Source organism: Erinaceus europaeus, chromosome 7, assembly GCF_950295315.1.
Source record: "Erinaceus europaeus chromosome 7, mEriEur2.1, whole genome shotgun sequence".
In the NCBI taxonomy this organism is placed as follows: Eukaryota; Metazoa; Chordata; class Mammalia; order Eulipotyphla; family Erinaceidae; genus Erinaceus; species Erinaceus europaeus.
This window is the reverse complement of record NC_080168.1, coordinates 79,553,231-79,565,239: the sequence shown is the minus strand read 5'-3', so window position 1 is coordinate 79,565,239 and position 12,009 is coordinate 79,553,231.

Genomic DNA, 12,009 nt, shown 5'->3' with positions numbered 1-12,009 from the left:
CCTGACCTCTGCTGGCTTCTTCTCATTCTGATGGATTACACTGACATTTAGATTTCCAGGAATTAGTGTCAGTTCAGTCAGTGTCTCATAAACCTCCAGAATATCTCATGGTTTTTCCTTCCTCCATGTGCAATTATTTTGGTGAATAGATTCAAATACATTTTGGGAAAACTGGGAAGAAGATTAACATGATGCATTTTTTCAAGAATGGCAAGATCTTTTCTCAAAATGTCTCTTCTGTATTGAAAAAGAACTGACAATCTGAGGATTGACTGAGGGGCCTGTGACACTGTTTTGGTGATTTGAATTAGATTACTTCTCACCATAGCTAGAGCTTTTTAACTGATACTGATCAAACAACAATACAGTAGGCTATTTTGATTCTAGGGTTTCAGTGATCAACTAGCGAATGCCAGAGATGTGGATTTTGAATGCAGCATTGACTTTGCTCAATCACGGTTGACTATTCACACACCACTTGTGGCACACCCCGTTAAGCACAGATGTTCACAGGGACCATTTTTCAAGCCCCTGGTCCCCACCTGTATGGGGGAAACTTCTGCAGTGAAGCACTTTGCAGTTCCTGCCCTTCTTTTCTGAGTCACACCTACTACTTCCTTATTATTATTATTTTTTTATTCTTCTCTATTCTCTCTTTGGATCCTGATGGACTTGGACTTCAGAGCCTTCTCTTCATCTTCCTCTAACACTTATCCCTCTGGGAGTATGGATCAAAATTCTTTTTGAGGTGTAGAAGGTGGGAGTTCTGGCTTCTGTAATTGCTTCTTTGCTGGATGTGGGTGTTGGCAGGTCAATTCATACCCCTAGACTGTTTCTGTCTTTCAGGTTTCAGGGCACATTGGTGAGGTCTTCTGCCCAGGGAGTTCAAGATGATATCACAGTAGCATCCACAACTTGGTGACTATGACTTAGTGAGTTTTTGGAGAGATCTTGATTGTATTTTGTTAAGTTTTCAGGTGATTTAAAAGAAATTTTATTTATTTATTTATTTCCCTGAAAGGGAAGTTTCTTGTTCACCATTACTACTTACTGAGTCTCACCAGGCTTTGATTTTGTCCATGCTATTTGGTGGTTCAGTCTTTACTCTCCATAAGGAAACTGCTTCCACTTTCTCTTCCCTCTGGAAACATTGACTTTATTTTCAGTATAAAGTTTTAGTAATTAGGAAGGTCGGTGTTTTTAAGTCAAACAAAGCAGGCAATTTTAGGAAGGTGAGATCTGGAAAGATAAAAAAGCTTTACCATAAAGGAACTTTTCTACTAGCCCAAGTAAGGTGTTTGACTGTGGACATTGTCTTTTAACTCATTTAGTGACACTAATGTCCCAGCTCATGCACATACTCTCTGTGTTCCTCGGGCATAGCCTTAGAGTAGGGTGACTTCCAATAGAAAAGGTTTCTGTCCTGCATTATTGAATATAATTAATAAGCCCCACCCACAGCACTGAATATTAGATGACATTTTATTCTTATGCCACCTCCCAACTCTGCATATAGAACATAGATAATTTGAGGAGTAGTGGGGGTCGTTGACACACTTGCTATGTTCAGTCTAATATGCATTATAAACCACACATAATTATATTGAAAAGTTGATAGCAAGAGATACAAAAGTTTCTGTGCAATAAAAAGTTGTAGGTCTAGATGACAGATAAATGAGAAAAACCTAGTGTCATAAACAACATCAGAAAAGACCTTAATTTCTCTCTTGCCTGTAGTTAAGTATTACCAGTCTCAATGGAAAACTATTACAGTTATCAGGGTTTTTCCTTCTTGGATTAGGTTTTAATAATTTAAGCCACATCTTTAATTTCTAGACTGTCTCCATGGTAACCAAGGGAGAAGTTTTGTGGCAACTGAGTGATTGAGCATTTGTCCCGGAGTCTCCAGATTTATGGAAAATTGCCAGCAGCTATTTAGTTTTTTCAGTAGTAATAAGCCAAAAGCATCTTACTAGAGCGGAAAACCCCCACAAATATTTAACCCAAAGAAGATTTATATCCTTACTTTTTTTTTTCTCCAGGGTTATCACTGGGCTCGGTGCCAGCACTACCAATCCATTGTTCCTGGCAGCCATTTATTATTATTTTTTATTGCCTTGGACAGAGAGGGGAGGGGAGACAGAGAGGAGAAGAGACAGAGAGACACCTGCAGACCTGCTTCACCTTATGATGTGACAACCCCAACCCCACAGGTGGGGAGCTGGGGTCTTGAACCTGGAACCTTGTGTGGGTCCTTATGCTTTATACTGTGAGCTACCACCTGGACCCCTAGATCCTTACATTTCAGTATTGTGGTCTTGTGGCACTACCAATTCCTTCACCAACAGATGCTTTCTATTCTGTGGTCGCAGTTGATTCAGTGTGAAAGTTAAATTTGGAGAAGAAAATGCTTAGGGCTGCTAATTGGGTTGTAGTCTTTGAGCCTGTTCTATCCTTCTTATCTCTGCCCTATGATTTTCTGTCTACTTCTTCCCAGAGATTAATTTTTTAAAAAATTGTCTTTATTTATTTATTGGATAGAGACAGCCAGGAATCAAGAGGGGAAAGGGTTATAGAGAGGGAAAGAGACAAAGAGACATCAGAAACACTGCTTCAACACTTGGAAAGCTTTGCCCTGCAGGTGGAGACCAGGAGCTTGAACCTGCGTCCCTGTGCTTTGTAACATGTGTGCTCAACCATGTGCACCATCACCTGGTCCCCAGAGATATATTGTGTTAATTGATCTGTCACTACACTTGAGCAAAGTTCTCATGTTCTTGATGACATACTTATGCATAATTAGGGTCTAGTGTGAAAGAGGAAGAAGGGGAGTTTAGTGTCTTGCTTTAGTTCCTTACTGCCTGCCATCTCCTGCTGTAGCTGCTTATTATATACATGGCTTCCAAATCCCGAGATAAGATGTCAGGCTACATTGAAAACTACATCCACTAAAATCTTCATTTGTAACATATACCCAAGGGAACGTAAGAGAGTGATGGGAAACAATTAGTTGACAATATCTTTTTCTGTATCTACTTCATTATTTATCCTTCTTCCCCCTTGCAGCTGTCAGAACAGATTTATGCATACATTCATTTTTTAAAAATACTTGGCAGGAGTTAGTAGAAACCCAATCTTTAGTTTTTCTTCCATACTTTCTTTACAGTGCCTCTGACTAGGTACAGGAGAACCCTTGAGGGGCTGGACAGTAGCACACATGATTGAGCACACGTGTTGCCATCTGCAAGGGCCTAGACTCAGGGCTCCAGTCCTTGCTTGGTAGGGGAGAAGCTTCACAAGTCATGAGGAAGTGCTTTTGCTGTCTCTCTTTCTCTCTCCCACTCTTATCTTCTTTCCCTTTTCAGTTTGTCTCTGTCCTATAAAATGTAAGAAAAATAAAAAATAAAATAAAATAAAATAACATTTTTTAAAAAAGGAACACCACATATTAAACAAACACCCAAAAAGAACCCTGGACTCCACAGTATTGATGGAACCCCAGAACGGAAGGTGTTCATTTCCAATTATGTGAAGACAGTTCACAAATACCTATTTGAACAGTGTCATGGGTATGAAATAAACAACTCCTGAGCTAAGTTAATAGGATAGAGGCTTTACTTCAGAGACTCAGAGGCTCCAGGCTTTACTATAACAGCTAGTAATATTTTCTTTCTTTTTTTTCTTTTTTTTAAGTATTTATTTATTCCTTTTAGTTGCCCTTATTGTTCTATTGTTGTAATTATTGTTGATGTCACTGTTGTTGGATAGGACAGAGAGAAATGGAGAGAGGAGGGGAAGACAGAGAGGGGGAGAGAAAGATGGACACCTGCAGACCTGCTTCACCACCTGTGAAGTGACTCCCCTGCAAGTGGGGACCTGGGGGCTCGAACCGGGATCCTTATGTCAGTCCTAGTGCTTTGCGCCACCTGCACTTAACCCACTGCGCTGCTACCTGACTTCCAGCTAGTAATATTTTCTTTCTTTCTTTCCTTTATTTTTCCCATTTTGTTGCCTTTGTTGTTGCCCTTGGTGTACTTTTTATTGTTATTGTTGTTATAGCTGTTGTTGTTGGATAGGACAGGGAAAAATCTAGAGAGGAGGGGAAGACAGAGAGGGGGAAAGAAAGACACCTGCAGACCTGCTTCACTGCTTGCAGTGGGGAGCTGGCGGCTCAAACTGGTATCCTTGCACCCATCCTTGCACTTTGCACCATGTGCACTTAACACACTGTGCTACTGCCCAGCCCCCCAATATTTTCTTTTATTTCCTTTTAATTAATTTATTTGTAAAATTGAAACACTGATAAGACCATAGGATAAGAAGGGTACATTTCCCACCAACAGAGTTCTGTATCCCATCCTGTCAGGCTGTGCCACGGAGAAGAGAGAGAGGTGATCCGGAGCGAAGAGGAAACACAAATCTTTATTTGTGCTGGCACCTCAGAGTTGGGTGAGAGAGAAGCAGGTTGGGCCACGTGGAGGTAGCAAAAATGGCCACCTCACGCAGTAACCTTTCCTGCGTCTAAACACCGAAGTGAAGCGCTGGCAAGAGAGTGAGGTACGGAAGAAGAAGGGCTTTTATGGGAGTAGCTCTCTCGAGAATGGGAAGGGGGAGGAGCAACCAGAGCACCGCAACCATTGCGGGGAATAGACAATGCCCTGAGGGCACAACATGGCAGAACAGGCGCTTCGAGAATGTCCCAACTCTCGTGGAAACTAGCAATAGTCTGAGGCGACAACATGGCAGATGTGACTGCGTCTGCACAATATCCCAGCACCATACCCTCCCTTGTTAGCTTTCCTATTCTTTAATCCCCTGGGCACATGGACTCAGGGTCATTATGTGGTGCAGAAGGTGGAAGGTCTGGCTTCTGTAATTTCTTCCCTGATGAACATGGGTGTTGGCTGGTCGATTCATACTCCCAGCCTGTGTCTCTCTTTCCCTAGTGGGGAAGGGTTCTGGGGAAGCAGAGCTCCAGGACACACTTGTGGGGTTGTCTTCCCAGAGAAGTGTGGTTGGCATCATGGTAGCATCTAGAATCTGGTGGCTGAAGAAAGAGTTAACATATAAAGCCATACAAACTGTTGATTAATCATCAACCTAAAGTCTGGAATATTGCAGATGAAGATTTGGGGTCTCCATTTTGGAAAGAAGATCTGGGGTCTCCATTTTGGAAATAGCTAGCAGGTCTATTTTAGGTATGTTCCAAAGGGCCCATGACTTTATTAGTTTCTGCCTGAGCTTGACATCTAATATGCAGGTGGACACAGGTTATCATCTGGGGATATGATGTGGCTGGAAAAAGTGATAGGAAGCTGGATCAGTGAAGAGAGTAGCTCCCAAATATGGGAGAAGCATATAAATACTGTAAACTGTAACCCCCATTGATTTGATCTGGGGCCCATATTCAGCATAGGAGCCTATGTTGTTAACTCTACATCCTTGTAGGTCCAAACTTGCATCTGCGGTCATCAGTAGGAACATTCTGAGTTACACCACTTTCAGGACCCATCTTCTTTAGGTGGTAGATAGAGTATGTTATCCATCCCCCTTCGGAGGATGGACCATTCTTTACCATTGTTGATCCACATTGAGGGCAAGGTCCTATGAGTAGCCCCCCAATATTTTCTATACTGTATCATCTCTAACTCCAGATTTCATTTTTCCATTGTTGTTCTTCTATAAGCTAGATTTTTCTTATTTACTTTGTTCCTTCTTAAACTTCCATTATTAATACCTTGGTAAATAGATAATGTGGGGTAGAGGGCAGGAATTAAGAGATAATGAATTCTACTTTCGGGTCATTAATCTTAGTTATCTTTGAGATATTCAAGTGAAGATGTGAAGTAGGAATTTGGACATTTACTTTTGTATTTTAGAGGAGAGAAAGGGGCTGTATTAAAAGTTTCAGTTTCAGTAGCATGCATTGGTACTTACATTCAACCACAAATTAATTATTGGGATTATCTAGAGTAGAGAATGGAGAAAAGAGAGGGTTGAGTTTAAGTTCTCTCAGTATTTAGAAGGTGATTGAGAAAGTGTGTCAGGTGAAATATAAAAAAAAGGAGAAAGGGGCTGGGCAGTAGCTCAGCGGGTTAAGAGCATATAGTGCAAAGCACAATGACTGATGCAAGGATCCTGGTTCGAGCCCTTGGCTCTCCACCTGCATGGGGGTTACTTTATAAGTGGTGAAGCAGGTCTGCAGGTGTCAGTTTTTCTCTTCCCATCTTTGTCTTCCCCTCCTCTCTCAATTTCTCTCTATCCTATGCAACAACACAGTAGCAACAACAATAACAGCAGCAACAACAATGGGGAAAAATGGCCTCCAGGAGAAGTGGATTCATAGTGCGGGCACTGAGCCTCAGTAATAACTTTGAAGGTGAAAAAAAAAAGCAGGAGAACATGAAGTTGAAGAAACCTACATAAGTTGTTCAAGAATGAAAGAGTGACTACCAAATTGGATGCTATTAACTCCTCTTGGGCTAACCACTAACAGTTATCAGTGACTTTCACAAACAATGCTTGGGAGTTAGATCAGATTGGGTTGAGAAGAGAAGTAAAGGAGAAGAAGTGGAGGGTCTCTGATGTAATTTTTTTTTTTTGTCTCCAGGGTTATTGCTGAGTCTTGGCATCTGCACTACAAATCCACTGCTCCTGGTGGCCGTATTTTTTTTTTCTTTTCATTTTTATTGGCTAGGACAGAGAAAAATTGAGAGGGGAGGAGGTGAGGGAGATAGAGAGGAAAACCTGCAGACCTGCTTCATTGCTTGTGAAGCAACCTCCCAGCAGGTGGGGAGCCAGGGGCTCAAACCAGGATCATTGTGCTGGTCCTTGTACTTCATATTCATACTATGTGTGCTTAATCCAGTGCGCTACTGCCCAGCCCCCTAAGTGATACTTTCAGGAAAAAATTTTGAAGGATGAAAAGCACAAGAACCTAAAATATGAAACAATATTAGAAACAGTAAGATATAAAACCACTCACATCATAATTCCAACTAACTGTTCAACATGAATCTGATACAGTATAGCTTATCCTCACCCCACAAATCCTTCTCTGATCCAATCTAAATTTATCTCTGCCTCTTAAATTCTCTGACAGAATGTACAATTTTGGACCAGCAAGATAATTCACTTGGGCAGTGTGTTTATTATGTCACAGGCATGACCCAGGTTTAAGCCTGGTGCCCACTGAACTGAGGAAAGTTTTGCTGCTGTGGTGTCTTTATTTCTATCTCTATATCTCTTTATATTTGGAAGAAAATGTTAGTCTGGACAGATAAAGCCCTGGTGATAAATTTAAAAAAAGTACTGCTTTGAGGATTTCCTACATATCTATCTTTATCTACCCATCTACCTATTTATCTTTCTATTTATCTCACATAGCTTGGTATGATGGAAGTACCTGTATTTGGAATTGGGGAATCACTACTTTTCACTGATTCCTCAGGCACATCTCTTTTACTCCTATCACCTCGCTATCTATGTCCAGGCATTCTTTGACACCTGAAATTCCTCCATTACTCTCATACTTTATTGACCTTTGTGGGTGTTCTTCCCATGTCAGGTATGGGTATTTCCTCTTCTTTTTCTCTAGGCACTGCTGATTCCCCCTCATCAACTCATGTTCTATATTGTGTTTTCTTGACCTTGACAGTTTGCTGCTTCTCTAGCATGCTCATTCAGAACGGCAAGCATCCTTTAACAACAGCACTTGTTACTGAAGGGTGACTGGCCTGATTAGTATTAGTCTCCAACAGAACTTAAGCTTCTTGGCAATAGAGTCTGTGTTCTATCTATCTTGCCCTGTGTCAATCACATGATAAACACTCAAGAAAGTAAGTGTTCAGTGAATTAATGGGGCATGGGACCAGGCAACTGATTGGCTGTTTTTTTCATGAGTGAACTATTAATGTGTTTACCAATTGCCAAACAATATCCTTTTGCTCATGGTTATGCTCATATATACCCTATATCCAACCATATATTTTACCATTATGCTAATAGGTGAAAAGTGTACATTCCACTGCTATAAAAGTTAGTAGCACATATTCCAATAATAGGCAATGTGATTTAAGAAACCTTTAGAAATAGAGAATAGAGAAGTAGCGGAAATTGAGTAGAACAGATATAATCTACTGATTAAATTGCTCATAAAAAAAAAGCCTTTGGCTTTAAAGAAACCAAGGGGCAACATGCAGTGCTTTTCTGAAGGTGAGAAAGCTAATTCTTATCAAGTAAAGAAGATTAATACATAATACCATGCCAGGAGTAGTTATCTTAAGTTGATGATGATAAAATATCTTTCAGGTCTAGTTCTTATTGAAACAGAGCTGTTGTTTTAATTTCCCCTTGAAATAGAGTGGGGGAGTAGGGAGCATATTATACCACATTTTCAGGTTAATTTAATTTAACAAGTATTCCACTATTCAGCAAGGCTATTTGTGAATTACCTATAGATGATATGAAAAGGCAAACTTATAATTTAAAGTCTTAAGTAGCATATTATTTGTTTTTAAAAATTAAATCCTCTCCTTGCAAACTCTGTGAGTGTAATGCACTCCTTGAGAATTGTTAGGACCACTCAGCTGCCCACAATGCTTGCTGAGAAATGTCCTTTCACTTCAGAGGATCAAAGAGGTGACAGCATGTTGAATGGAAGATAAGGGACTGTCAGTCTTCTAGACCATTTGGACTACAATCACTTATGTCCTTCATGGGACATAGTGATAAATTTACAAATTAACCCCCAGTCCCCACCTGCAGAAGAGAAGGTTCACAAGTGGTAAAACAATGTTGTGGGTGTCTCAGTTTTTTTCTCCTTCTCTATCTTACTCTTCCCTCTCAATTTCTCTCTGTCTCATCAAATGAAAAATAAAATAAATTTATATAAAAATCAATAGGAGGTTCATAATTTTATGGTAATTTCACATGTCCCCTCATACTAAACACAAGAGTTTTCATATAGAATGCCAGGAATTTTATTAATCCACTGAACAAATTGCTAAAATGTAGGTTCAAGTCAGGGAGGTGTTATAGCAGGTAGAATTTAAGGCTTGCCATCACCTGGGGCCCTAGTCAGGGAGTCCTGGGATTCCTACACAGACATGATGGGCCTAGACCTCTAACAGATCTCTCTCACCACTGTCACTGGTTATCTCCATCAGGAACAACATAATGGAACCCTTTGGGGGGCCCCTATAGGACCTTGCCCTCAATGTGGATCAACAGTGTTAGAGAATGTTCCAGCCTCCAAAGGGGGATGGATAACATACTCTATCTACCACCTAAAGAAGATGGGTCCTGAAAGTGTGCAACTCAGAATTTTCCTATTGAAGACCACAGAATGCAAGTTTGGACCTACAAGGATGTAGAGGTAACATAGGCTCCTATGCTGAATATGGGCCCCAGTTCAAATCAATGGGGTTTACAGTTTACAGTATTTATATGCTTCTCCCATATTTGGGAGCTACTCTCTTCACTGATCCAGCTTCCTATCAGTTTTTCCAGCCATGACAGCATCTCCCCAGATGATAACCTGTGTCCACCTGCATATTAGATGTCAGGCTCAGATAGAAACTAATAAAGTCACGGGCCCTTTGGAACATACCTAAAATAGACCTGCTAGCTATTTCCAAAACGGAGCCCCCAAATCTTCATCTGCAATATTCCAGCCTTTAGGTTCATGATTAGTCAACAATTTGTTTGGCTTTATATGTAACTCTTTTTCAGCCACCAGGTTCCAGATGCTGCCATGCTGCCAACTGGACTTCCCTGGACATACATCCCCACCAATATGTCCTGGAACTCCACTTTCTTAGAGCCCTTCCCCACTAGGGAAAGAGAGAGACAGGCTGGGAGTATGGATCAACCTGTCAACACCCATGTTCAGTGGGGAAGAAATTACAAAAGCTAGACCTTCCACCTTCTGCACCCCACAATGATCCTGTGTCCATACTCCCAGAGGGATAAAGAATAGGAAGGCTATCAGAGGAGGGGATTGAATACAGAGTTCTGGTGGTGGGAATTGTTTGGAAATGTATCCCTCTTATCCTATAGTTCTGTCAATATTTCTATTTTATATATAAAAATTAAAAAAAAAAGAATGTAGGGCTTGTAGACTCTGTCCCCAGTAATACATAAACCAAAGGAGGCCCCAGGTTCTCAGGCCCCAGGTTCTGTCCCCAGTAATGCTTAAAATCAAAGTTCCCTCCCCCCATGAAATTAACTCACAAGTAGGTACACAATTATCAGAGATTGATAGGAGCCAGGGTTTGTGAGAAAACAGAATCTGAAATCCCAAGCAATTAGTATGCTCATTAGAGTTTGTAAAGCACAGGTCTTGATTATCCACTTTAAGATTTTAGTTCAGCCGTTCTATTTCTCTTGGCCTCCTTTTCCAGTGGGTCTGCTGGGTGGAAACCTGGCAGTCATAATGTTTGAAATGCTGACCTTAAAGAAAGCCCGGCCTAAGTGTGGAGGTGGTGAAATGGATGTGTCTATCCAGATTAACCTACACTGGGCTACACTGAGGGCTACACTGAGAGCCACTGATCCTTCATGCTATAAGATGTACACATGCACAATGGCTCTGTTATTTGATGAAATGCTGTGTCATGTTCATTAATCCTTTCTTAAATAAAAAATTTAAAAAAATGCTGTGTCAGTGAAAGTTTTTTCCTATGGAATGTCATACATAGTGTGTTTGCAGAGGACATTTACTTTTAGTGCTGACTACCAGAAAATGGAAGTTGCATGCATGCTTATGAGAGGGGGTTGCTGAGAAGGAGAGGGAATATGCTCAGGACAGAACAGAAACAATGATATGAGAGTAGTAGGACCTAGAAAGAACCTAGACGAGGGGACCAGAGACACACAACTTCGCCCCTTACAGACTTAATAGGGGACATCCAGGGCTGTCACTTTGATGGTATATAAAGTTTGAGCAGGAGAAGTGTCAGATGAAATCCAAGGGAGATATGTTCACAATGAATACCCAAGGATTGGTGAGATGGCACACTTGGTGGGGTGCCTGCTTTGACTTTTGTGAAGGCCAGGTTGGAGCTCCTTTTTTTTTTAAAAAAAAATATATATGTATATTTACTTATTTCCCCTTTTGCTGCCCTTGTTGGTTTTTATTGTTGTTGTAGTTATTGTTGTTGTTGTTATTGATGTCCTTGTTGGATAGGACAGAGAGAAATGGAGAGAGGAGGGGAAGACAGAGAGGGAGAGAGAAAGAGAGATACCTGCAGACCTGCTTCACCTCTTGTGAAGTGACTCCCCTGCAGGTGGGGAGCAGGAGACTCGAACCAGGATCCTTACGCTGGTCCTTGGCTTCGTGCCACGTGTGCTTAACCCACTGCGCTACTGCCTGACTCCCTAGGTTGGAGCTCCTGGCAAGACATGTGAGTATAATAGCACTAGGGGAAGCTTCTATGCTGTGGCACTTATGTCTACCTGTCTGTCCATTCATCATTTGTCTTTCTGAAAATGTTGCCCTGGAACAGTGAAGCTATGCATGCAGGGACACACACACACACACACACACACACACACACACACACACACAAACACACACACACACACACACACGTACACCAGCAACATCTCCAGATAGCAACAAACACACTAACAAAAACACAGAAAAAAACCCCAAACCTAACAAAGAAAACTGAGAAAAATCCTCTACATGGAGTTTTTTCCATAAAGGCTGATGAGAAAGATAGAGCGGCTCACCAGGAATGCCTGATTGATGCACTCATGAGATGGACAAAGCACTAGAGCCTAGTTTACCTAGTAAATTTTGTCTGTGTGATGATGGGAAAGAAAATGGGGTAGCCATAATCTTTGTACCTTTCTCTCTTAGGGCCATATTTGTGATGACAGAATTTATTCAGTAATTAATTAATTAACAGAGAACTGTGCAGCTCTGGCTTATAATGGTGCTGGGGATTAAACCTGGACCCTCAGAGTCTCAGGCACTGAAGTCTTCCTGTGTAATCACTATGC